The sequence below is a fragment of the Ornithodoros turicata genome, chromosome 3, assembly GCF_037126465.1.
Source record: "Ornithodoros turicata isolate Travis chromosome 3, ASM3712646v1, whole genome shotgun sequence".
In the NCBI taxonomy this organism is placed as follows: Eukaryota; Metazoa; Arthropoda; class Arachnida; order Ixodida; family Argasidae; genus Ornithodoros; species Ornithodoros turicata.
In genome coordinates, this window is record NC_088203.1 from 74,415,229 (window position 1) to 74,440,426 (window position 25,198).

General features: G+C 43.5%; 1 long non-coding RNA gene across 1 annotated transcript in view; it reads left to right on the forward strand.

The window, feature by feature from the left end:
• Nucleotides 1–1,888: 1,888 nt before the first annotated feature.
• Nucleotides 1,889–25,198, forward strand: part of LOC135387340 (uncharacterized) — a 122,403-nt gene continuing 99,093 nt past the window's right edge. Inside the window, exons 1-3 of the long non-coding RNA XR_010421057.1 lie at nucleotides 1,889–2,206; nucleotides 8,013–8,200; nucleotides 22,773–22,955. This is a non-coding gene — a long non-coding RNA (uncharacterized LOC135387340). The remainder of the gene's footprint in view (nucleotides 2,207–8,012; nucleotides 8,201–22,772; nucleotides 22,956–25,198) is intronic.

Here is a 25,198-nt window from a genome sequence, read left to right on the forward strand (position 1 = left end):
AGTAAGAAACTGAAGAAATAAACTGAAATAAAATTAAACTGAATACATACACTCTTAAAAATGAACTTCACCGCGTAGCACGCTCCTAGTCAACCATAATCTCGAATGATATCGTTATCTGCCTTGATTTGTTGAAAACGGGAGGCGTACGCCTTTTTTGTGACACTTATGCTGTTCATAATTGTCACAAAAACTGCGTATGCCTCCTGTTTTCAAGCGGAAGCGGAAGTCTGTCTGTCAGGTAGGTATAGCGTCACGCGCGAAAATGTGACCGACCCTTTATAGCACCTACTCTGTAGTAGTCTGTACTTAGCGCGTTAGTCAAATTACATCTTTACTGGCTGCGTCCACCTCTCTGTGAGTGCCTCTTCCGATTGACACTAAGCACAGCAGGGCTTATAATCTAGGCACGAATTGTTAGCTTACGTCAACAACGTTTCGAACTGCGGCAAAATCACTTCCACAAATGTAACCAAACCTGTAACCTGTGCCATAGGCGCCGACTGTATGGGGCCTCGGTGTCCCCAGCCCTCAGACCCCCCCGGAACTTTCACATGGGGGGCCTGGCCCCCTCCGAGAAGTTTACCCTGCTGACAGTCAAGGTGAACGTTATGATAGATAGCAGACAAATTGTATGCTTCGTGCGAATAAACATTTACAAAAAAAGAAAAGAAAAGCCTAATGACACGGAATCCCATACACCCCGTTTGACCCCTGTGCATGAAGTGGGGGCTATGCTTAGCGCCGCTGTACGATTCATGGCTCACTTCATTCGGTGAAACCCATGTTTTGTCTTGATTTATCCTTTACGTGTATCCTGTACTGCAGAAGATCCAGGATTTTTTCTGAGGGTAGGGCACCGATCTTGGACAACATGCTATACGAATGTGCTACCTAAGGCCAATTGAAGCGCTATTTATCGACAGAAACTGAGGGGGACCAGGCCATGCACCCCTCTTAGGTCCACCCCTGATTCGTGTACGAAGCAATTCAGAAATGTAAAAATCAACCCGATAGTAGCATTATTTCTTGATACAGTCGTTTTAGTTGATTGTTCCAGACATGCGTCTACGAACTGCCTGCTTCTTAAATACATACGTTTCATTGGCTATCTAAATTAGAAAACACATATTCTTATAACAGCTTATGGAATGCGATATATTCCTGGAATCTGCCATTCGAGTTTCTCTCTCTGCAGTGTGCGACAGACTCAGATGGTGTGAACCTTCCCATACGAACATGATGATAGCGATGTCCATTCTATGACAGAGTTGCCTCCGATGTAAAGAGTTTTCTCTTCTTCTTGAAATCTGTGTGAGTTCATCTTCAGATTTGGTTTGGCTGACCTAACCTAATTCCCAACTACACCCAACCTAGCCTAGAAAGCCACGAGAAAAAGCGAACGTGCTATGGGCATTTGTGAGGTAGACTTCACACCGACATGTTTGTCGTCTTTCTTTCTCCCACTTTTTACTCCGTGTTTGACAGTGCACTCCTCGAAGCATCATTTGCTAGCGATGCCAATACCATTGCTGCTGAGAGCTGAAGCTCCAGTTGGCCATAATAAGTAACTGCATGGTCTATGGGACAGTTGCAATACTATTCCCAAGTACTCATGTTTTCACCCTGTCAGCTTGTAAAATCTGCAGGAAAAAATTAAAATTTCGTTCATCGACAGCGGCGCGCCGACCAGCCGAACCAGCGGCATAGCGATTCAAGGAACTCGGCGGCAGCGGCGTGGCGCATATCTCTGCATATCTCTAAGACCGAAACCGGAACCACCCTCAACACTACTTGGCTTGGAGACTGCAAGTTCAGAGGTTCTGTGGATGTGACTTTGTTTGGGATCCAATCCAAAGTCTAATCCGGCGTGCGGGTCGTTGTGGAAGGCATGGCGTTTCTGTCCATGTGCGCGAAGTTCGCTTTTGCACCGAAGTGCTGTGAAAGAATTACGGTGTGTCACATCTGTGTTGTAAGAACGTGATGAACTGTGTGCGGAGCTTTCTAGAACCTCACAATGCAATTTGGGTGTATGTCAAACTGTTACACTTTTCTAGAACGTTGCGCGTCCTCCGTGTCGTCGCACATAAGCCAGATTAGGCCGAAGTTTTTTGCCCGTCCTTTTATGCTTCGGGAGATCAGAGTGCACGGAAATCTTTTGCCAGATTTCCAAACGGAACAGAATGTGGAAACTAAACTAGCAGAAGTGAGTGCCAGTACATTTTCTCGCTTTGGGATAGCTGGGTAGAGGAAACATTGGACTATCGCGCAAATGTCAACTTTAACTGTCAGCACGGCTGTGCATGGAGAATGTTCAGTAGTCTGCGCAAAGATACTGATGTATAGCTCATATTGCCATTTTTTAAGTCTCCTGTTTCCACTTCACGCTCACTTTCAGTCCTTTCAGTGGCCCCTGCTCTCTCTTCTTTTTAGCGATTCTGCCTGGGAACAAAAGCCATCAATCAAATGGGGTAACACTTTGCCTGACGTGTACCTTTGAATTGCACTTCGGTTGCCAATCCAACCATATCCTGGAGTTGGATTTGGTGGGCCTTTGGGCTCATATTGTTAAGATTTTCGTGATAAGGGCCCCAAGGATATCCTCCTGAGGTTTAGCATCCGTTTTTCTTTTTTTGTTTTCGAATTGGCTTACGCTTAACTTAGCATGCTCACTAACTCACTAATGTAAATGCCAACTAGCAGTAACCTTTGAAAGTGTGTTTCCTAACTATTTGTAGTTCAAGCGTTATAATTTTGTCTATCGTGTCTTTTAACTGGCATCATATTTATTTCTAAGTAGTTGCAATTTCACCACAGTTTTGGCTCACTATGACCGTAGTTGTCTGTGTGCCAAAAAAAAGAAAAAAGAAAAACCAGTCATCATCTTCTGACACATAATCCAGTAATGGGATAATGATGAATTTGTTGAGTTTGCATCTGTTATGTCATCTTGAATTTGTAACATTATTTTATGGTACAGAGGCATCTTTGCAAGTTATTTCATGTACTGCATGCAGTGCGGTTGTCTTAAATCAGCACTCCTTGGTTTACCCCATCTCAAAATCTCAAGCTCTTTCTCTCTCAAGGTGGTGCAAGATCATTTATTTCAAGTACGAAACATTTTCAGCATATGGTCCGCCTTTAAACACAATATTGGCACAACGTCTTCGATGGCAGCCAAGGGATATTTGCTGCAGAACTACGTCAGGCGATTTCAAACAACCGTGTCGCAAGCAGTACAAACTTGATAAACAAGGTTTTAATGAACATGTCAATTATAATGGCTGATATTCAGCTGTTGAAGTCTATACAGGGTGTCCACGCTAAGTGTGAACAGAATTTTTAAAAATATATATAACACTTTTTCCAAGATGAAATCAATTGCAATATAGCATATGCTAAAGGGCACTCCCTAGCAGGGCATTAGCAAAGTCCAAAGGCAATGTCTTAATTAACTTTCATTAATTAACTTTTTAATTATAAAAGCTACAAAGTTGTCCCAATGAGAACATCTGTTCCTTTCGGTCACCTGATATCGTAGCCGTTTTCAGAACAAAAATCCGTTCGATAGATCGCCCGCAAAAAATTCGTGAAGGAACGCCATTTTTTCTTTGTTTTGTTAATTGCGCTTCTTAGAAGACGCGTCTTTCTTTCACCCCCAATGTGAGAGGGAGAAAGAGCACACTATCGCCTCGCGTCCTGGAAAAAGATTAAAAGGAAACAGAAAATGCATCCCAAGATAAGGCCAGTTCCGATAGAGTCACCCGATACATTTGTTTTTGTTTTGTTTCCGCAAGTTAAAGCTCATCTTCGACGCATGAGGCGGCACTGTGCTCCTTCCCCCTCTCCCGTCGGGGATGAAGGAAATACGCGTCTTCTAAGAAGCGCAATGAACAAAATAACGAAAGAAATGGCGTTCCTTCACGAATTTTTTACGGGCGATCTATCGAACGGATTTTTGTTCTGAAAACGGCTACGATATCAGGTGACCGAACGGAACAGATGTTCTCATTGGGACAACTTTGTATCTTTTATAATTAAAAAGTTAATTAATGAAAGTTAATTAAGACATTGCCTTTGGACTTTGCTAATGCCCTGCTAGGGAGTGCCCTTCAGCATATGCTATATTGCAATTGATTTCATCTTGGAAAAAGTGTTATATATACAGGGTGTGTGCAGAAAAACATGACCCGCATTTTTACATGTAACTCGTTTTCTACTTAGCCGAGGAACTTCCGGTGGCGCACGACGGCGCATTTATGCGTGCGAAACCTGTAGAAAAATTGTGGAAGCCATACCCAGCTTAAAAAATAAACGGAACAACGAAAACGTCGGCTTCCGTGCATCAGAATAGGGCAACATGGTGGACAATAGGGTGTATGTGAAAGGGCAACGTGGTGCACGTAGGAGAGTTGTGTTCAAGTACCGCTAGGGGAGCTATCGGTGCATAAATCGAAACGATGTCCCACATGGATGCTCATCGGCAGTACCCCTAGCGGTGCCTGCACATAACTCTCATGAGACCGAAATGCACTACCATGCACTGTCATGACCGCCCTATTCTAATGCATGGAAGCCCATGTTTTCGCGCTCAGTAATTTTTTTACACTGAGTATGGCTTCCAGGATTTTTCTGTAGCTTTCGCACGCATAAATACGCCGTCTTGCGCCACCGGAAGTTCCTCGGCTAAGTAGACAACGAGTTACATGTAAAAATGCGGGTCATGTTTTTCTGCACACACCCTGTATTTTTGAAAAATCTGTTCACACTTAGCATGGACACCCTGTATACACTTTACTTGCATTCGTACATGAACAGTGTCAGTAGCGGGTCAAATACCAGATACCATTATTAGTGCACACACACTAGCATATTTCGAGGAAATACATTCTCGAAACAGCTGACACTCTTCGTTATGTACAACATACTTTTGTGGTGTGTACTCCTTCAGACACAGGTCATGTATTTTATTTACCTCTTAATAATGTCTTCTACAACTACTGCTTTGAAGTAAAATGAACTTTGTTGGTCACATCAAAAATAACTTTTCAGATTTAGACCTGAATAATTACCTTCTATATTTAATAAATAACATTTGTTCTAATGAACGTTGTAGCCTACAAGCATAACAGTGTTATTGTTCGACAAAGCCCAGCAATGTATGTTGAGTTGAGTACATATAGTCTGTGAATATGTGTACGCAGTGCGCCTTCAGTCCTGTTTTTATTTATCTAGTCTAACCTCTGCCTTACGTGCCTCTAAAAATTGCACAGCTGGAAGCCAGCCTCGAGGTGTTTGGGGTTCAAACCAGACTGAGGGTATCAGCAACTTGGTGGTGAGGTAAAAGTTGCTCTCACGTGCATCGTCCCGTGAGGGACGTAAATATGGTGTGCCATTGTGCCAAGGGTTCGTTGTATGTTAGAGAGACCTCTGGTGGGCAAAATCAATCCACAGACCGACCACTGTGATGTCGCTCATGATCATCATTGTCTCGCAACATAACGCAGCAAATTATTCTGAATTATTATCGTTGCAGATAAATACGCACTAAGAACTCTGGAGATACGCATGCAACTATGCACTAGAAATGTATGTAGTATATATGCAGTGCAATATATGCAGTGTTTTTCCTCATTCTTTGTATGAAAGCAGGGCATTGAATGCATATTTGACAAGATTTTAGCACTCTATTAGGGATCACACGGTAAAATAAAGCCTCATTCTGTAAGAGCACATAAGAAGGATAACTTGCGCAGCAGGTCTTAAATTACACCGCTGAAGGCCGCACTGCGTCACTGACTAAAATACGAAAGCTGCCTGTCATGATAACGGTACAGAAAGCAACTTAGGCAAACTACGGCATTATTGACGACTGCGTGAAGGCTTCAGGGCTTGAGCCCCCTCATCCCCCACACAGCGATTTCCTGTGGGGGGATGGGGGGCAGGCCCTCTCTGAGAAGTCTACCCAGCAGACACTCAAGGTGAACATCATGAGGGATATCCGAAACATAGCATGCTTGATGCGAATGACCATCACAATATCGTGAAAATTTGCCTGATGCACAGAATACCAAACACCCTGTTGGACCTTCGTGCCTGAAACAGGGAGGTTGTGCCCCAGCCACATCCAGCAGATGGAAAACTCTCCGCCTATGAAGTACGGCCTGTCGAACATGCAATGAACATACGCCAATGCAGGACAATGCTGGACGTACCCTTGAGTGCAGAGCTGCGACGTGGCGGCTGAACACCACAACCATTTGAAATATAGAAAATGTTCCACTTTGACTGTAATTTTTGCGAAACGAAATGAAAGAAAAGAGGACGCAAGCTTTCGCACCAGCCCATAGGGAAACGGGGTTTTGATTTTGACGTTGAACGTAACAAAAAAAAAGGAGAAACTGAATTAATCATGACACAACTTCTGCTGCTACCATAATGAGCCCCTAGATGAATGAACCCCACAAAATGGAAAAAGCGAAGGAAATAGAAATATATCTCCCATCCCTCTGCATCCCGAACTGCATGTGCACAAGCATATCTGTATTCCCTACAAGTGAACAGAATCGTGACAAACTAAAACTGGAACAAGGAACTCCACGACAGATGCCTAGCACGTGGGTTTCCACAGGGTTTACTAGGTTGTCTGGACGACGCCTTTTTCCTCCGAGCGCCGCCCTCGTGCCCCTCCACTTAGAGGTCGACATTGTGCCTCCGGAGCCTCTGCAGCTGTGGAAGCAGTGCCGATCTTCAAATCAGTTTATTTAATATCTAAGCACATAGATGGGTTTCCGGATGCAACCGTCCCTTTAATTCCCCTGTCACATGGCAAACCGAATGGCATACCCAGCAAATGACAGTTGCACCAAACATCATTCGCTTGTCTTACATCGAGCTACACGAAGAAACAGAATGTCATTCGCAAATGACGTCAGTGACGATAATTAAGACATCAGGCCTGAACATATGAAGCATTATACAGGTATTTTAGTTATATTTTTATTTCTTTTGCTCGAAACTATCGAAACATTAGATTATTTCACAAAATCGTTGGTTCTTCAAAGACATTTATGGCTGAGTACCACAAGCAAAGACAACTAAAAAGCCTATCTGCACCGCACTTGGCATCATGGTGACTGGGAACGAGGGTAGTTCTCCGAAAAACAGTCTTTGGCCTTTCTACCTTGGTATCAAAAGTGATCAAATTCGTGATAAAATATTGGAGTACAACTTTTCATTCGTCTTTCATTTCTTCAAAAGGTTTATCGTGGTTGTCTTTGCTACCTCTCTACTGCGAGGGTACGCTGTCGGTGCGAGAGGGAAAAGCAAATGAGTTCCTCGAACTCATTCGCTGGGAGAACATCATTCGCATGTATTGCCATTTGATTTCATTGTGTGACACGAAACAAATGTCGTTCAGTGCGAATATCATTCGCTGGGAATGACATTCAGTTTGCCGTGTGACAGGGGTATAAGGCACTTAAGGAATGGTACCAGTTCCCATGGCTTACTGGATAAGATAAGCTTACCGCACCGTGGCTGGGAGGTGACCTGGGTTTAAATTGCGGCATACAGTTTTATACTTGGAATGACATATTCCATTTATGAAATGATGACATAAAACTGAAATTATTTTATATTATGTTCCTCATTCGTATCCTTAGGTAACGTCCTGTTCTGCAGTATGTGTAATCCACGCGTGTGAGCAGCTGTAAAACACTTCAAATTGAGTGATACCACGTTAAAGACCAGACCTTCAGTGCTGAGTGTGATGTCTTTATCATTCTTCAGTGGCAACATGGGTGATTGAATTTGCACTTCAGAGAGTTTCGTTTCCGGCTGTTTTCAGGCTTTATCACACCTGCCAAGGATGCAAATCAAAGGAGTGTGTTTGGGGATAGGTGGGAGTGAAAACAGGCTTTACCAGGTTCAACCCTAAAATGCAGGGCACTACACCCACTCAACCCCCCACTCACCATCATTCCTGTAATGTGGTTTTTATCTCATTTTAGTGCGCTAACGGACTGCGAAGTACAAGACCTCTAAAGAAAAGTGTGGTGAAGTAAAAAGGTCACCGTCCATCGTAATCATATTTCACTCATTGGATGATTATGTTGAACGACAACTGACTCACTTTGGAAACTTCGGAGAAAGTCAACACTACGGATGGACACAGAGGGCCAACTTCTGTGACACCCACGTGAGTATGTCTCCTTCTGTCAGTCTCTAAGACTGCAGCCTGCAAAATTTGGGAGTTTTCATAGTGAGGAGGTCTTTGAGCTCTGCCATCCCTCTGAGGAAGCTTTGAGAAAGCGACTTTCTCAGAAAGAAAGAAAATTTGAAAAAAAAGCAATAACCCAATTAAGCGGGCATACCAGCTCTATGTCCCAATGTATTTCCTACAGAACATATTTTATGCTTTTTCTCGACAACCACTGCGCAGATTTAAACGCGCGTGGTTTCACTCTAAGGAGGAAGACAAGATGAATTAAATAACGCATAAACATTGCCGATACATGTCGTATGTATTTTAAGGCGACGTCACGAATGTGAAAAAGTACACAATTTTCCTCGTCCCTCTCTGAACAGGTTTTTATTAAATTTCTGTAGCCATTTCTAAAAAAACTTCCGATTTAATTTCTCTCAAAATATTTCAGGGATCGATACACACGAAATTTATATGTCTACCAGTTTTCGATTTTAGAAAAAAGCATGAAATATGAGTACATACACACACCGACCGAAAGCCCAATGAACCATGTCACTCTGTGGCGCCATCTGCTGTTGCACAGGAAAAACTGCGCGGACCGTATCCACCTGCCTAGCAAGCGCTACGCACGCGCAGCATAGTGCTGGCGGGTGCCAATAGTGCTCGTATGGGTGGCGTGGGGGTGTGGATGACATCATGCTGGTTCCTGCATCCTCTTTCTCTCTCTCTCCTCTTTACTTTGATGGCACACTGACTTAGGATGGCATAGCATGCCCTTGGAGACCAGTACAAAAGGTTGCTTAGCTGCTCGTAAAGGGATTATCTTCTGCGCCTGCATAGTCATGGCCTGTGTAATGTAAAGAGAAAAGACACTGAGACCAACAACCCTCTGCTTTTTTTCTCTCTCTTTGCGCACGGTGTGAGCATTTATTAGCTTCACGTGAAACATCAATTTGCCCGATTTTGCCGGTTCCAGTTTGTGCAAGTTCAGGAACTGTTTGAACTGCCTCATAAGGCTAACAAGAATCTCTCGTATTTCCGGTTAGTGCAAGCGGGGCTTTACAGCCATTCCAGTAACATTCAACAAAACTGTCCTGTAATCTTCGTAATGCTGAAGTTCTTAGAAATACTACCGTCGCTTCCCATAATAATAATTCGCAGTTTTCTGTTCTTTTTGCTTAGAGTGCATGCCTCAAATAGTTCCGAACCTCTGAAGCTTTCAGGAGGACCTCGATGTTCCCGGTTGCGAAATCCCCGATCTCGAAAAGTGGTCCCTGGTTGTGTTGACGGAAAAAATGGTACTGCAAGCACCTGCGGTGTCAAAAATACAAGGGCATAGCTGCAGATAGCCGAGGAAGCACATCACAGCCAATCGAGTGTTATAATCGAGAAATCGCTAAAAAATCAATATAATTCGCTGCACTAGTTCGCTAGTGATATCGCCCTGTGGATGTTAGTATTTTTCTACAGCTAGCCACGCACAGATTTGAGAGTTGTCCCCTGCATCTTTTTTATGTCGATTTATTTTTTGTTTCATGGCGTACAACTCCGCTTCTGCTGAAGATATGGCTCATCGAGATAGAAAGTACTAGAGAATAGGTGGAGATTTGGGCAAATTGGTACATAACTACGTAAAAACGTAATGAAAGTAAAGCTTCAGTTGCTAGTCAGTGCTCTGTGTGTGCACTTCTTTCTTCTTCGTGTCCCGTCTCTGCGCTGTTTTTGCGTTGTATTAGAGAACAACTGCAAAGTCTGTGTCTGAACAAGAATAGGAAAATACGATACAGGAGATATGATATGCGATATAGGAGTATCACTCAGTGAGCATAATCCAGAGATGTCATTTATTTATTTGTCAAAAATATTTATTACTTAATTTATTTAAGTAATAAATATATAACTCATTAATATTTATTACTTGATATCAGTATTTATCAGTTATTACTTGGAAAAAGGGTTGGGGATTAGGGATGAAAGACATGTATGGCATGTTTAGGGTTATTCGTTTTTGGGTTTTATGATTTTTCAAATTCGGGATGGAAAAATCGGGTGCTACGATCTCTATCTCTGTTTGATATGTCATCGAGGAATTTTTCAGGTGAAACGAAAGTCATATGAAACAAGCTGCTGGTGTGACACTGGGACGAGAGACAAGAATCTTTATATATTTGTGCTCGGAACTGGAGCAGTGAATGACCCTAATATTGAAACACTGGGCCGAGCTCCATAACAGCTCGCCTATGAACTCCTGCGGCAGGGGATTATAAAAGGAGGACAAATAGGTTGTCACAAATAGCTCTCTTTGCTGATATTATGATTCACTTTTCGGACAGTTTACCCCGAGCGACAAGTTGAAGGACTGCAAGGATTTCTTGTAGATATCGGGATTTACCCGAATTCTTGAAAATTTGTTCGGAGGGGAACTATCGTGAAAAATTGAGTTTAACCTGAAAACAAAGAACCCTAGGCCTGTTTAGTCACTATGTGTCAGAGCGCGAAAACCTATCAAGTTGCCGAATGGGCTATGGTGAACAACCGGGCCCTTGGACCGCTTTCTGGGTGCGAAAAAGGGGGTTAGCATGAGGAATGTGTTTACGAGCAAGTGGATTACACACAGATAAATGTTCCTTCCTCCATTTACAGCTGCAGCTTTCTTCGTTTTCCTCTTTGTTTCTTTTTTTCTTTTTCATCGTCGCTCCAGGTGAACCAATAAGAAAAATCAATCACGTGACCACTGCTGTTTCGATCAGAAGGCTTTTGATCAAATGGCTTTCGACCAGATGTCCCGCGTTCGATCAAATGGCTCGTGTCATAGTCAAGATTTATTTTTTGTTGGAGAATTGCTTCCTAATCTTGCCGAGTTGTCTGTACCGTAATTTCACGCATATAAGCCGCACCGCAGATAAGCCGCAGGACGCGTTTTTAGGAACGTTTTGAAAATTTTCTGGCAGATAAGCTGTACTGGCAGATAAGCCGCAGGCAATACGAGACGACTGGTTTGTGTGACAAGGGAGCCCATAGAGAAGGCCATAAACCCTGTGGTCCATACTCCGGGGTCGGCATATTGTATAACAAAGCAGGTCAGCTCTAGAGTTCTACCAATATCGGATTGTGCCCTTTTTGGGTGTTTTTCATGGATTGATGGGTCAGTGGTCTTCCAGAAGACGTGAATCACTGTCACCACAATAATATAGAGGGAGAGAGGAACAGAAAGAACAGATGCAATCTGCACAAGACAAGCGGCGCAGCGAATGTAACCACTTTTATATTTGTCGTTCAATGGCTTGCAGCTTTTATTTTTCATTAAAATCAATGTTCATTAAAAAAGCCTCTGTCCCAATTTCAACAAATAAAGAGGGCAAACATAGCACTTGATCGTGTATGATCTGTTCCCTCAGTTGTTCACAATGATGCTCCTGTATTTTTCGGCCGACCAAAAGGCCGAAAAATCATAACGTCGAACTATTAGAAGGCCGAAAGCCAAAAGCCCGGAAAATCGTAACGGCAAACTATCAGAAGGCCGAAAGCCAAAAGACTGAAAAATCATAACGCCGAACTGTCAGAAGGCCAAACAGCAGAAGGCTGGCAGTGGAAAGGCCAAAGAGACACAGGGTGAACACCCCAGTGAATGACCACTGAATGGGATGGTGTAGATTATGAAAAAGTTTTGTGGCTGTTGTATTAGAAATCAAATAACTGGAACGCATAGCATTTCGTGCTCGGAAATAAACTAGCCAGAGAAGATAAAAAAATAAAAATAATAATCTGCAACATGTGTACTACGAAAAGAAAGTGTTTGGTGGGTGAATGGCAAGCCACTGAATGAACTGTAGAGGAGATTGTGTTTCTCTGCATTTGTGAGTTCCCGAACGTGAATTGAACAAGTAACCGTCTGAATCGCTTGCTCTACAAAATAAACTTGCATAGGATCTCTATGACAAGATCTGTAGGTTTTGTGTTTTTTTTTTTTCTTTTCTTTTTTTTTTTGCTTCGCCTGCAACTTTCTGTAACATTCAGTTTCAACAAGTGTATAATGACCATGCTGGTCCCCTGACACAGGAGCACATATTTGATTTCTTCCAGAATGACAATTCACTTGTCCCAGGTCATTCACTCAGCTGCTCACCCTACTTATTGAAAGGCGGAACAATTAGGTGCGGTTTTGAGTCGGAGCTGATGATACGGAACTAGTTCTAGGAATGTCCTCAGTTGAAGCTGTTGTTGAAAATGGGATGAAAATGGGAATTGTCGTCGGATAGCTCATAATTTTTCATTTTAGCGTAGTGCCGTTGTGTACAATAACACAGTGGTTCGTATGTTTCCTCCTCCTCCCAAGTGATCGAAAGCACGTTATTAACGCGAGGTTCGGCGAAATAATTTATTTGCTGTATTAATTCACAAGAAGTTTATCCTACTTAATTTGCTAATTTGCTAATTTATCCTACTTAAGAGCTAATTTTTAATTGCACTTGGAATAACAGTTTCCGTATCTTGAGTTCTTTATTTTTCGGCCTTTCGATAAATCAGTTTTCTGACTTTTCGGTCTTCTGATAGCTCGATTTTCTGAATTTTTGGCCGTGGGATTGTTCAGTATATTGATTTTTCGGCATTTTCAGTTTTGGCCTTCTGGTAATTCTGCCTTATGACTGTCAGCCTTATGAATGCCACCCTACATTTTTTTACTTTTTTTTTCTTTTCGTGTTAGCACCGTGAAGCAACTGTGGCTATGAGCGACGTACAGGAGTGCGGACAGATGGAGAAAGGACAGATGGAAGGAGTATGGGACAGAGGGGTTAGTATCCTACCTGGGCTGACTTCAGGGAGAACTGTGCCGACATTCGTCTGGAAAGTCTTCGGTAGACCCAGGGAAAACCTCAGACAGCACAGCCAGTGCTTCCCACAAAGATTGCTTTGTGCCTGCTCTTTTATTGGTTTGCGCTTGTTGGCAACACAGTTTTTAATACCGTGTACACACTGTGTTCACTAAAGTGCGGGTAATTGTGCACTAAAAGTCCCTGAAATATAGATGCAACTGCACTGAACTGAAATCTAGACAGCCGATGAAGTACATCACAGCCGACCGCGTGTTATCATTCGCTCTGCGGATTTGTTGAAATTGGGAGACCTGGGGTTTTCCATTTCTTTTTTTCATGTGTGAATGAATAATTAAATCGACATTCCATTCAATGAGCAAATATATAAAGTCGATATAATTGGTTGCATTAGTTCGCTAGCGATATCGTTCGCTGGATGCTAGTACAGTCGACCCCCGTTTATCTGGACTTCATTTATCCGGATCCCGCGGTATCCGGACAAAAGGCACGGGAACAGATTTTCCTCCATGTATTTTGTTCTCGTTTATCCGGACTTCAGCTTCCGAACTCGGACAAGAATTCCAAGGAACGAAAGTCGAAAATTCTTGTAATCCTGCTTCAGTTATCCGGACTACCGTGAGTAAGATGAGACTCTGACCCCGCTTCGTCACTCTTTTCGCTGTGTTGGTGTTATTCCCATCACACGTCAGGGACCTACATTCCTCCGAAGGGGAGACAACCGTGCACGGTGGCCCCCTTTTCTATTTGTGTGCGTTGGGTCACGTTGACCAGTCGAGTCATTTGGAAATATCTCCAGCAACTGTCCGGTTCTAGAGGGGAAAACTCCAACCCGAGGGCTTGCAGCTTACGGCCCGTTGGCCGATGAAGACATTCCCCTAGCTGAGCTGCGATCCCTGACGCCGAGGCTCACTGCGACTGCCGTAGATGATGCTGCGGTTTCTGACTACGTTGACGTTGACAAGGATGATGACGCATGTGCAGCTATGGCTGATGACGGTGTGAGTGTGATTGCTGCTGTTGCCTCCGATTATGTGCAGCAAGACGGTGCCGATGACGCCAGTGAGAAACAAGGCTCCGACATGGACACTTTGCGTCCGCACTGACATTCTTCGAGCAGCGCAACAGCGTGGCTCAACTCTACGCAATTAGCAAAAGTTTGCAGGAATCGAGTGCCTACACTACTATGTTACAGCTGTCATTGACGAGATTTCTGTGTTTTAATTAAACCTTGCTCTGTAGGACGTTTCTATTCGGTCGTTTCATTTATCCGGATGCCCTGGTATCCGGACGATTTCGCCGGGAACGGCACCGTCTGGATAAACGGCGGTCGACTGTATTTCTACTGTTGGTCAGACACAGGTTTTACAGTTGTCTCCTGCATCTTTTCTGTGTTGATGTTTATGGGTTATAAAAGCTCTACACCCACTTATTCAGTTGTTTTATTGCCCTTACAACTCTGCTTCAGTTGACAATACAGTTAGAGACATAGACAAGATAGAAAGTATTAGAGAATAACTACAACATCACTGTCTTACCAACAACAGCAAAAAAAAAACTATATATGAAAGTACTAGTATTCCGGTTGAGTTGGGAACTACATCCAATGACATCCACGTTCAGTGAGTGTAAAGTCAGAGCCTCAGGATAGTGAGCATATGCGTTTCATTTCATTGGTACGAATAGAGAAGGTAATGTGTCTGTGGCGACCACCTACCGTCGACGACGACGATGTCCATCGCAATAGTGGGCACGCGCTACGCGCCCGAATAAACAGTTGACCTCTGGGCTTCCTCCTGTGTGGCTGCCTGCTAGCTAGTTCCCACAGTTGGTGACCCGAACATTCGAACACCTCGGACTATTCGGCCTTCTTACCACAGATGTAATCCTCGCAATGCAAGCGGTGCTGCAGGTGTAACCTCATTTCTGTTCCTCATTCAATGGCGTTACAGTCAAACTCCTTTATAGTGAACACCTTTTTAACGAAAATACCACTACAGCAAATTCTTTTGCGGCCCCGCTGGAGCCCTATAGGTCCAATAATGGACATCCTTTTTAACGAAAATACCTTTACTGCGAATTTTTTTTTGCTGTCCCCTGAGTTTCGTTGTAAAGGAGTTTGACTGTACTATTCATTAACATGAAATCCCACCTCCCAACTTAAACAAATAATGTGGGCAAATGATAGCACTTGATCGGCTATGGTCCGTTTCCTCAGCTGTTCGCAATGGCGTTTCTGTAATTTTCGGCACATGAAACCACGCGGGACCATTATTTCTGCCCATGTAATCAGGGACGATTTTTTTCTGGAACCCAAATTCATGTTCCAGAAACAAGGCAAATCAATGAGAATGCTCGATTGCTTCAGAGGATTATATGCCGTGTTTAAAAATCCAACATCACTATTTACCACATTCATTTCACGGAATTTCGATGTCTGTCCAAGCATATGTAGGACAGTCGTCGTTTGTCGCATGAAGGAAGGTGGTACCCCAAAGCGTAACTCTGGATCGACCTTGATCGATTATATGAAATAACTTCTCCATGATCATTCCTTCAGTTGGCAGTTGACTAGCGCTCAGATTCATCTCTTGAAACCCCCATTTTGTAATTCTGTCTGTGTCTGTGTTGCCCACTTGACCTACAAGAATAGTGATTCGCCTAAAACGCGTAAACTTGGCTCACAAGGTGTCCCATTCTTCAGCTTTTTCCACGACCGAATTACACGTTTTCAGGTTTGCATTGAATTAACTGAGACATCAGCATCCAACATGACGAAATCTGGAGGAAAAAATTTACGCTTCAGGAGTTCTTTTACAAAAAAAGGAAGAAGCTTTTCCACATGAAATATAAGGAGGTCAAACTGAAATGTTTCCTACACTGAAACAACATGTTATGTTGTCAAGTGACCGTTATTACTATTTTTTTGCTCAATGTCCTTGTCGCATGTCCTTGTTGTATTATTTGTCGCATTGTTCTTCTTGGTGTCCAAGGGGGCAAAAGATAAGTCTGTGTTGGAAATATCACGACTCCCGCTGCGAGGCCCCACCATTCAACCTTTGCTGGTTTCGTGTTGTGGGTTGGCTCTGCTGCGTTAGCAGTGGGTGTGTTTTTACAGCCAGGAACGTAACAGCATGTTCCACACGACATGATGGTGTCAGTACTCACACTCGCAGGTGAAAGTCTGCGTACTTACTGAGAACTGTTCACTTAGAAAGAAAGAAGACTGTTGAGAGCATCTAAATTTTAATGAGATGAGGCTTTCATGCAGCCGGCTGCACTTCAGGTCTGACATCAAGTTACAAAATTCCAGAACATATAAGACATTAACGAAGAAAGATGGAAGTCACTGAAAAGGGTATGCCAGCTGTAGGACTTGAACCCACATCTTCTGGATTACCGGTTCAGGGCTCTACCAATTGAGATAAGCTAACTCACCTCTCCAGCGACTTGCAAGGGCGCATCATCTGAAGCAACAAACCAACCACTCTCTCTCTCACTCATCCTCCTTTCACTCTTACATTTTTCTCACTCATACACACATACGACAGGATCGACGCAAGTGGCATCTGTTGAACATGAGACACTTGAACATGAGAGGACATGTTGTAAGGTAGAGAGCAAGAATTGGTACGAGCATGAAAACAAAAATACAAACATATACAGGGTGTCCCAGCTGAATGCGAACATATTTTTGAGATATAGATATAACTTTTCCCAAGATGAAAACAGTTGCAATATAGCATATGCTGAAGGGCACTCCTTAGCAGGGCATTAGCAAACTGCAAAGGCAATGTCTTAATTAGCTTTCAATAAACTTTTTAATTATAAAAGCTACAAAGTTGTCCTAATGAGAACACCTGGTCCCTTCGGTTACCTGATACCGAAGCCGTTTTCAGAACAAAAATCCGTTCGACAGGTTGTCCACAAAAAATTTGTGAAAGAACATCTTTTTTTTTTTTCTTCTCTATTTTGTTTATCGTGCATCTTCGGAGACGCGTCTTTCGTTCACCCCAATGTGAGAGGGTGAAAGAGCACACTATCGCGTCTTGCGTCCTGGAAGAAGGTTAAAAGAAAGCAGAAAATGCAACCCAAGATAAGGGCAGTTCCGACAGAGTCTCCCGATAAATTTCTTTTTGTTTTGTTTCTGCAAGCTAAAGCTCATCTTCAACGCATGAGGCGGCACTGTGTTTCTTCACCCTCTCACATTGAGGGTGAAGGAAAGACGCGACTCCCAAGATGCGCAATGAACAAAATAAAGAAAAAAATGCTGTTCCTTCAAAAAAAATTTGCGAATGATCTATCGAACATATTTTTGTTCTTAACAAGGCTCTTGTATCATGTGACCGAAGGGACCAAATGTTCTCATTGGGACAACTTCGTAGCTTTTATAATTAAAAAGTTAATTATTTGAAAGTTAATTAAGACATTGCCTTAGGAGTCTTCTAATGCCCTTCTATGGGAAGCCCTTCAGCATGTGCTATATTGCAATTGATTTCATCTTGGAAAAAGTAATATATATATTCTTAAAAAATATGTTTGCATTTAGCTGGGACACCCTGTATAATTAAAAGGGGTATGACTCCATTAGTCTCAGTCGAGGGATGAGTTGACAAGACACTGTAGCATAATACATGAATGGCCACAGTGGCGAGGTCAGTACTTGGCACAAAAGGCATTCATGTGTGACTTTCAGGGAAACAGGGCTTAAGATGTGTGGAAATGAGGACACATAACCTACCTGGCATTCTGTGAATCTGTTCACCGTGGGGGAATGGAGCAGTTACATGCAAAACGTAGGGAATGAAAAGAAAAATAAATATAGCTAAATCGGTGTGGCAGTGATCAAATGGTAGAAAATATTGGAGAAAAGAAGGAAAGACTATGTGTGTGTGAGGTGGGTTTGGCAGACATGAAAGCTAAAGTTTGAAGGACCGTAATGGGCCACCAAGAGAGTTCATTTCGTGTTGTCGCAGCATCGCGAATTTGGAAATAAAGTAAGCTTCTCTGTTCCTTTGTTTGATGTCATTGATGGTCCCAGATTCTAATATGACAATGGTTAAAGGGACTATCGCATCTGTCCTGGTCTATTCTGGAACTGTAGTGCCGTTTTACTCCGCGTTCATCACTGATAATAACGCCGAAACCCCGACGCGAATTGGTGGCATTGTTCCTGTGCAGTTTGCTATAACATTTGGCAAGAGCAGACGATGCATTCTGGGATTCCCTCTTTGGAAACATCACACGGACGAGGCCAATCACTGCGTGCCCTTTGGCGCGGAGGAGACCAATCATGGAGCGGCCAGAGGAATCTTGGTAGCCTTGGCGACCGACAGACAGGCGGGCGAACGAGACGGAATTCTAGGGGTCGGCGTCTTTGATGTGATCGGCTCGCAGAATGTTGTTCCTGGTTAGCGTCGAACGTGGTCGTACAGCCAGGAGCGTAACACTGTGTTTCACGCAACATGGTTGCGTCAGGACTCACACTGGTTAGCGAAAGTCAGCGTATTCACCGATGACTCATTGCGATGCGAACGCCAAGCAGACACCCTTGGAGACAATCGCCTCCACTGCGCTCCCATTCGTGTGCCTGGCTTATGTCATCATCATGTTGGCTGCAGATGGAATGCGAACCTTTAAAACTCGTTTATTTAATATGTAAGCTGTTTGTGGGAGAGAAGTTTGACCAAATTGATTCTGAAGTGGTGACAAACATTACCCTATCGGTATCATATATGCGTTCCCGAATGCGATAGTCCCTTTAAATTAGAGTTTAGGTCATGACCTGGTAGGTTGAAATGTACAGATATTGGGGTCATGCGATTGTCAACAATGCCTCATTTATGACCATATAATCTTCCACGAATGGTGTTGCATGTTTCGCCGATGTGTTGCTTGTTACATAGTTTACACGCAATTAGATAGCAAAGATTAAAGAAGTTGCAGTGTAAAGCTTGTCTAATTTGGAAGCTAAAGTGATTAACAGGGATGGAGATAACGGTGGATGGTGGAATAATATGGCAGGTTTGGCAGCGATTACTGTTGCAAAGCGTGCAGCCAGAAATAGGCTGGCTGCAGTGGGAGGAGGTGAGTAAGTCCCGTATATTGCATGACCTACGGAATATGATCCCTGGAGCATCAGGGAAAATTTCTTTCAGTTTTTTGCCACCGTGCAATATGTCGATGTGATGTTTAAATATAAACCTCACGTTACCCCCCCACCCCCCCACCCCCCCAGCCACACCCAAGCACAAACACGTAGTGGTTTCCTTGTTCCCTTTGATATCTACCATTTGGTCACTGCCTCTTTTTTTCTCCTTCACTCTCTACATTTCTCATGTAACTCCATACAGTCGATCAACACTGTTCAATTGCTCCACTTTTAACCCATGTAATGACCCTTGTGGTCTTTTAGGTATTTTGTATAATAATAATAATGATAATAATAATACCAATCCCCCAAGTTCAACAGATTTATGGAATGCCAAGTGGGTTATGTGTCCTGATTTCCACACCCTTGAGCCCTGTTTTTCCTGAATGTTGCGCTTAAATGCCTTTTGTACCAAGTACTGAGCTCACCACCGTGGTCATTCATGTATTATGATCCAGTGCCTAGTAAACTCATCCTTTATCTTTTTGAAACTGATGAAGTTATACTCCCTCTTTATTATATATGTTCATGTTTTTATTTTTGTTTGTACCAACCCATGCTAACTAACTAACTAGTACTAACTACTGCTAACATGTCATATATATTATGGAATTTTGTAACTTGATGTTAAACCTGAAGAAGTGCAGCCCTCTGCATGAAAGAACACGACGAAACACGCAACACTTCCCCTGCCTTCGTTGAAACATAACCCGACCCAGAACAAGAGCAGGGCTCTATTAATCTAGAGCTAGATAGAATGATTTTATGCTATAAACATATGTACATGATCAGTGGCATTCTACTTTGTTGACATGGTCCTAGAGTAATACAGTCAAACTCCTTTATAATGAAACTCAGGAGACTGAGAACAAAATTCATTCTCAAAGTAATTTTGTTAAAGATGATACGGACTCGATGAAGGTTCATATCAGCAGGTAAAGAGGACCGTGATTCGTGCTAAGCTATCTCAATTACAGTAGCGTGTCTTGCGTGTGACATTAGATCTGCAGAAAACGACTATATATGGTGCACAAAATGAAGTTTCACAAGTGCATCACAAAGCTCACACAAGAGCAACAAAAGAAAAATGAGCCCTACTTTTCTGCTATTTTGAGTTACAGATAGTCTTACAGTTACAAATATAGTCTAAACGTTACAAAATAAAGCTTGTAAGTCACACAAAATGCTGTCAAAGTGCACCCATTGTATCGCTACCAATGAAATGACGGCATTATTTGTTTTGTTTACGACGGTATTGCACAAATACAAAGACTGGTGGCACTAGCGTCACCCGTAGTGGTTTCGGTATCATAGAATTAGACATGGATTTCAAAAGAATCAGGAGAGTGCTCGTTTTGCCTATGCACATTTATTTGCATGTGAAGAATTCAGTTAACTTTTTCTGCACCAGGACCCTGACAGCGCTTTGCGTGCAGAGCATTCTCAAACTGCCCAAGTTTCTAAACTGCGCTTCAGGAATGCCAGGGCAGGAGGAAAAAAGACACTGCAGTTTTTCAATTAGTCGGGCAGCTTCCACTGCAAATACCATTACTGGTTCCAATTCTTCATCATCATCACTTTCTTCATCGTGATTTTCTTCCGCTGGTCGTGCTTTTCCACCTCCACCTTTTTCCACCTCCGCAAAAATGTCCGCATCCGATATTTGTGGGCGCACAATCACATGGTCGTCCGCAGCTGCGAAGACCTCCGGAGCGATTGTTTGCGTAATGTAGAAAGCACTTGCGTAGGTTCCCCGTGTCTCAAGAAAGGATTCATTGTTGTCAGGGCACAAGGCTTCTTCCTGTGGTGACTCCTCCAGTGGCGATGGCAGTACGAATCCAGCCTTCCGCCAACAGTTTTGTATAACCTCCCTCTTTACACTTCACCAAGCACCAGTTATCATTTACATTGCTTGTTTGACGTCGATCTTGGTAGGCTTGGAGACCTTGCAGTTGATGTTGAGCAAGACCCTGCCGATCATCCGCCATCTGTAGTGAGACATCGCTGAGCAGATTATGTCCTGGTCGAGTGGTTGGAGAATAGAAGTGCAGTTCGGAGGAAAAAGCAGCACTTTCACATGGCTCATTTTTGGAAGCTTGGAATGGGCAGAGCAATTGTCCACGATGAGCATGATGTGTTTGCTCTTGGCTTTCATCGTCTGGTCCAGTTGAATCAGCCATTCCGTGAAGATCGATGCCGTCATCGACACATTCTTGTTGAAGAAATAGTCAGCGGGTCGACTGTGCATGTTCCTGAAGCAGTGCGGTTTGCCGGCTCTTCTGACCACATGAGGCCTCAACTTAACTGTCCCAGTCATATTGCAGTGAAGTAGAACTGTTATCCTATCCCTACACTTCTTGCCGCCTTTACACTTATCCCACTTGACCGTCAGTGTCCGCTTGGGTAGGAGCTTGAAGAAAAGCGCGGTCTCGTTGGCGTTGAAGATGTCATCAGCGTCACATTCAGACAGTATCTTCACCCTTTTCTTTCTCTCCAGCCCGGGGCAAAGTCTTGTGGAGCTGATTTTTCTTCACCGCTAACTCCTTTGAATATGACATCATGCCTTAAACCTATCGTCCACGCCATAGATGACAGCGAAGTCTTTTGCCTTTGCGCAAAGCATGGGACCAGGTACGGGGGTGTCCTGAGCTCTTACCTCTAAAAACCACTTGAACTTGGCCTTCTCAACATCTTCAAAGTTTGCAGCTCTTATTCTTTTCCGTGTGGGCGCACCGTCATCCTTTTCGTAGTACTCTCGCTACATCTTGCCACGGTCCTTGATGAATGTTGACAGCATAGATGCACTTATGCCAAAGTCCTTGGCAATGTCACCTTTTTTTCTGTCTGCTGTCCACTTCCTTGACGATGGAAACCTTTTCTCCCAGGGTAAACTGTCGCCGCTTCGCAGTCGTCCTGGAGTAATAGCAGCCATAATGCCTTCAGGTCTCACAGAAGGGTCCAACTTGTCCCAGCATGTCGTCCAGAAATGTGCTTTCAGTGTTGCATGGGGTCTTATAGTGGCCACATGACAGCATGCACAGACCTATGTCTTACGACGTCATGTTACAGACGCCAAGGTCAAGAACGCCTAATTTACGGGTCACCTCGTTGTGGGGGTCAGTGCGCCCGGGAAGGCTGCTCCCAGCGTTCGCGTATCTCGGATTAACGGAGCGCGTGGGGACCATTATTATCCACAAAAGTAAGGAAAGTTTTCGTTATATGGGTTAAAACTTAGTGGAACAGACTGTGAAATCAGTTCGTTAAATCAGTACGTTCGATCTAAAGAGGTTCGTTGTAAATTACATTAGTACCCATGGGAGCATTACAAGACTGAAAAAAAATTCGTTGTAGCAGTTTTTTCGTTAAAAGGGAGTTCGTTCTAAAGGAGTCTGTCTGTACTCTGATACTATAACAATTGGAGTTCGCGTTTCCATCAGTGTCATTATAACATGCTTGACTGTTGCTCATGAAATGTATGATCGAAACAATGCAAAATTGTTTTTGGTATCCTCCAATGATTACTACATTTGTCCATGCACTATTTTACTAACCTTGAGTGATAGTACCTTGTCTTTTTCAGTATACCACAAGGGCCAGTGTAGCGCGGACAGTACTGGTGGTTGTGCTGTGCAGTGTGGACAGCTGAAACTTTTTTATGAGGAACATTGTGCCACATCACCATGGCTGGATACTTTACGTGTGTTTCGTGCTACCTATACATCATGCGAAATTAACATGGAAATCTTACTGAAGAATGGAAAAGGTAAGTGCAACAGCCTACCGTGCCTCTTGTTCTGTCAAGCACTATTACCAATGAGCAGCTTCCTTGAACTGTTTCGTAACAGTAACTGTACATATTCTGAAATTCTGGAATGCAGCCACAAGCAGGCTTGCAGAGCAAACCAAACCGAAAACTGGAAAAAAAATTATCTTTGGGTGAACCGGAATGGAGTGACAACCAAAACAAAATGTTACGTTTCGGAGAGAAACTGAAAATGTTTTCAGAAACAAAACACAGAACAAAAAAACCTTTCGGTTCAACACCCTGGCCACAAGTCTTACAGTGGACGGCTAAATGTCCTGAGTGTGTTCCTGTTAGGACGGCATGGTGTTGTCTCGGCCTAATGTTGAGACACCTTCCTGTCTGCCCCTCATACTTTTTCCCACATGGCAGAGGGATGGAATATACTGTACATTGTTCTTACAACCTACAAACTTACTCATTTGCTTGATCTGACACTCCCTCAGTGAAGCTGTACTGTTTACAACTGAACATAGCCTGCCCAATTTTTTTAGTGCCAAAAACATCACTGGTACCTGGAACTTGTTGGCCACCTTTGATATTGTGCACTGTCCACTATTTAAGATAGCTTGGGCAATGCTGTCTACCAGACATGTTATGTACTCAGCGTTCTGTGATCTTCCAACTTGCTTCGGAAATGTGGCTTCCGTAACGTGTACACAGGAACGATTTCATGCAGCGTTTAGGCAGGAGTTCAGAATACCTTTCTTTGCCGTCTTCGAATGGGCAAATCTAAATGGGAGTCAGTGATTTTTCCTGTGTCAGTCGTGTCTTGTGCTTTTCTCTTGTCTGTGTTCTTCACGCTGTATTCCCATAGATGCATTACACCAACACACCCAGATCAACACGCTGATCAAGGTAGCAGTCCACTTTGTGTGTGACAGCCGTTGTTGCAGTGGGAGAGTTTGACTTACCTGAAATGATAAATGAAAGGATGAACTTCATTCATCTTTGTTTTTGTCACGATCACAGCTCTGCTAGTACAGACTGGCATAGTATATCCTGACAAGTTTTTGCCGTGGGTGAGCGCTGAACTTCATAAATCTGGTGCGTTGGATGAAAGGCACCACACACTTGTGAAAACGTTGGTGCTCTCTGCATATGTCCAATCTACCCGTTCCACTTGCAGTGGAGATTGAACTGGGGCGGGAACCGACTGGTGAGATGAGGGCAGGAGGAAATGTTCTACCCTTGAGTCTTGTTGACTCTGCGGTTCACACCCAGTAAGAAGGCATTAATACTGCTACAATTTGGATACTCCAGCTGCCAATCTGGAAAGTCAGGGGTACGTGCCAGAGTTTTTTCCACTACGTGGGTGGAACTTCTGCGCTGTAGGGCACTCTGAGGTAGACATCCAGCTTATTCTCTTTCCGGCAGTGAACAGTGACAAGCCCCCTTGGAATATCCACCACGTGTCACCCTAGAAGGTATTGCACAAAGCTTCAGGTCACCAGAATTAACAGTTTGTACCAGAATATTTATTGCGCAGATAAAATATTGCACTCTGCTATTTGCTATACTTATATGTACACTGAAACCACATTCTGGAGCTTTTCAGTCATCTAGCGGAATTCTTGGCAAAATAAATTCTTTGAAAAAGCTGGTGATTTTCTCAATGTTAACACCAAAACTCCTCATCTTTGTAGTAACATCCCTCCATGCTCAACAAACATATAGAAAAAAATAGCACTGTTCAGTTGTGTAGGGGTTGCGATGCAATTGTGTTTGCAGCTTATAATAATACCTCTGCGACTTCTTTAGTGTGCTTTCATGGGAGAGGCAAACGCTAGCTTCTTTCTGCCCTTCTACAACCAAGACTGCAGGTTCAACATCCCTCAGTCTATGCAAGCACTTGTGGGATTCCGCCCCCTTTAATCCCACGCGGGGTTGAATCCAACCCGTCTCTCCCTAATACCACACCCAGGTACACTAACAGCCAGTTGCTAGAAAACCGTTTAATGCCAACTTAATTCCAACAAACAACTTACATCGTGGTGCGCGATCTCTCCCGCTCGTTCGCTCACCTCCTCTCTCTCCCCACGACCACCGAACATCCGCTTATCACTGCTTCCCTCAGCATTACAGGCATGCAACGCAACATACTCAACATTATTCAACATGCGCACCCTCTCAGGCACGTTACATAACACGGACGCCCTCCTTGGGTCCCTGTCGCCGAGCGTGACACCACACACTTCACTTCT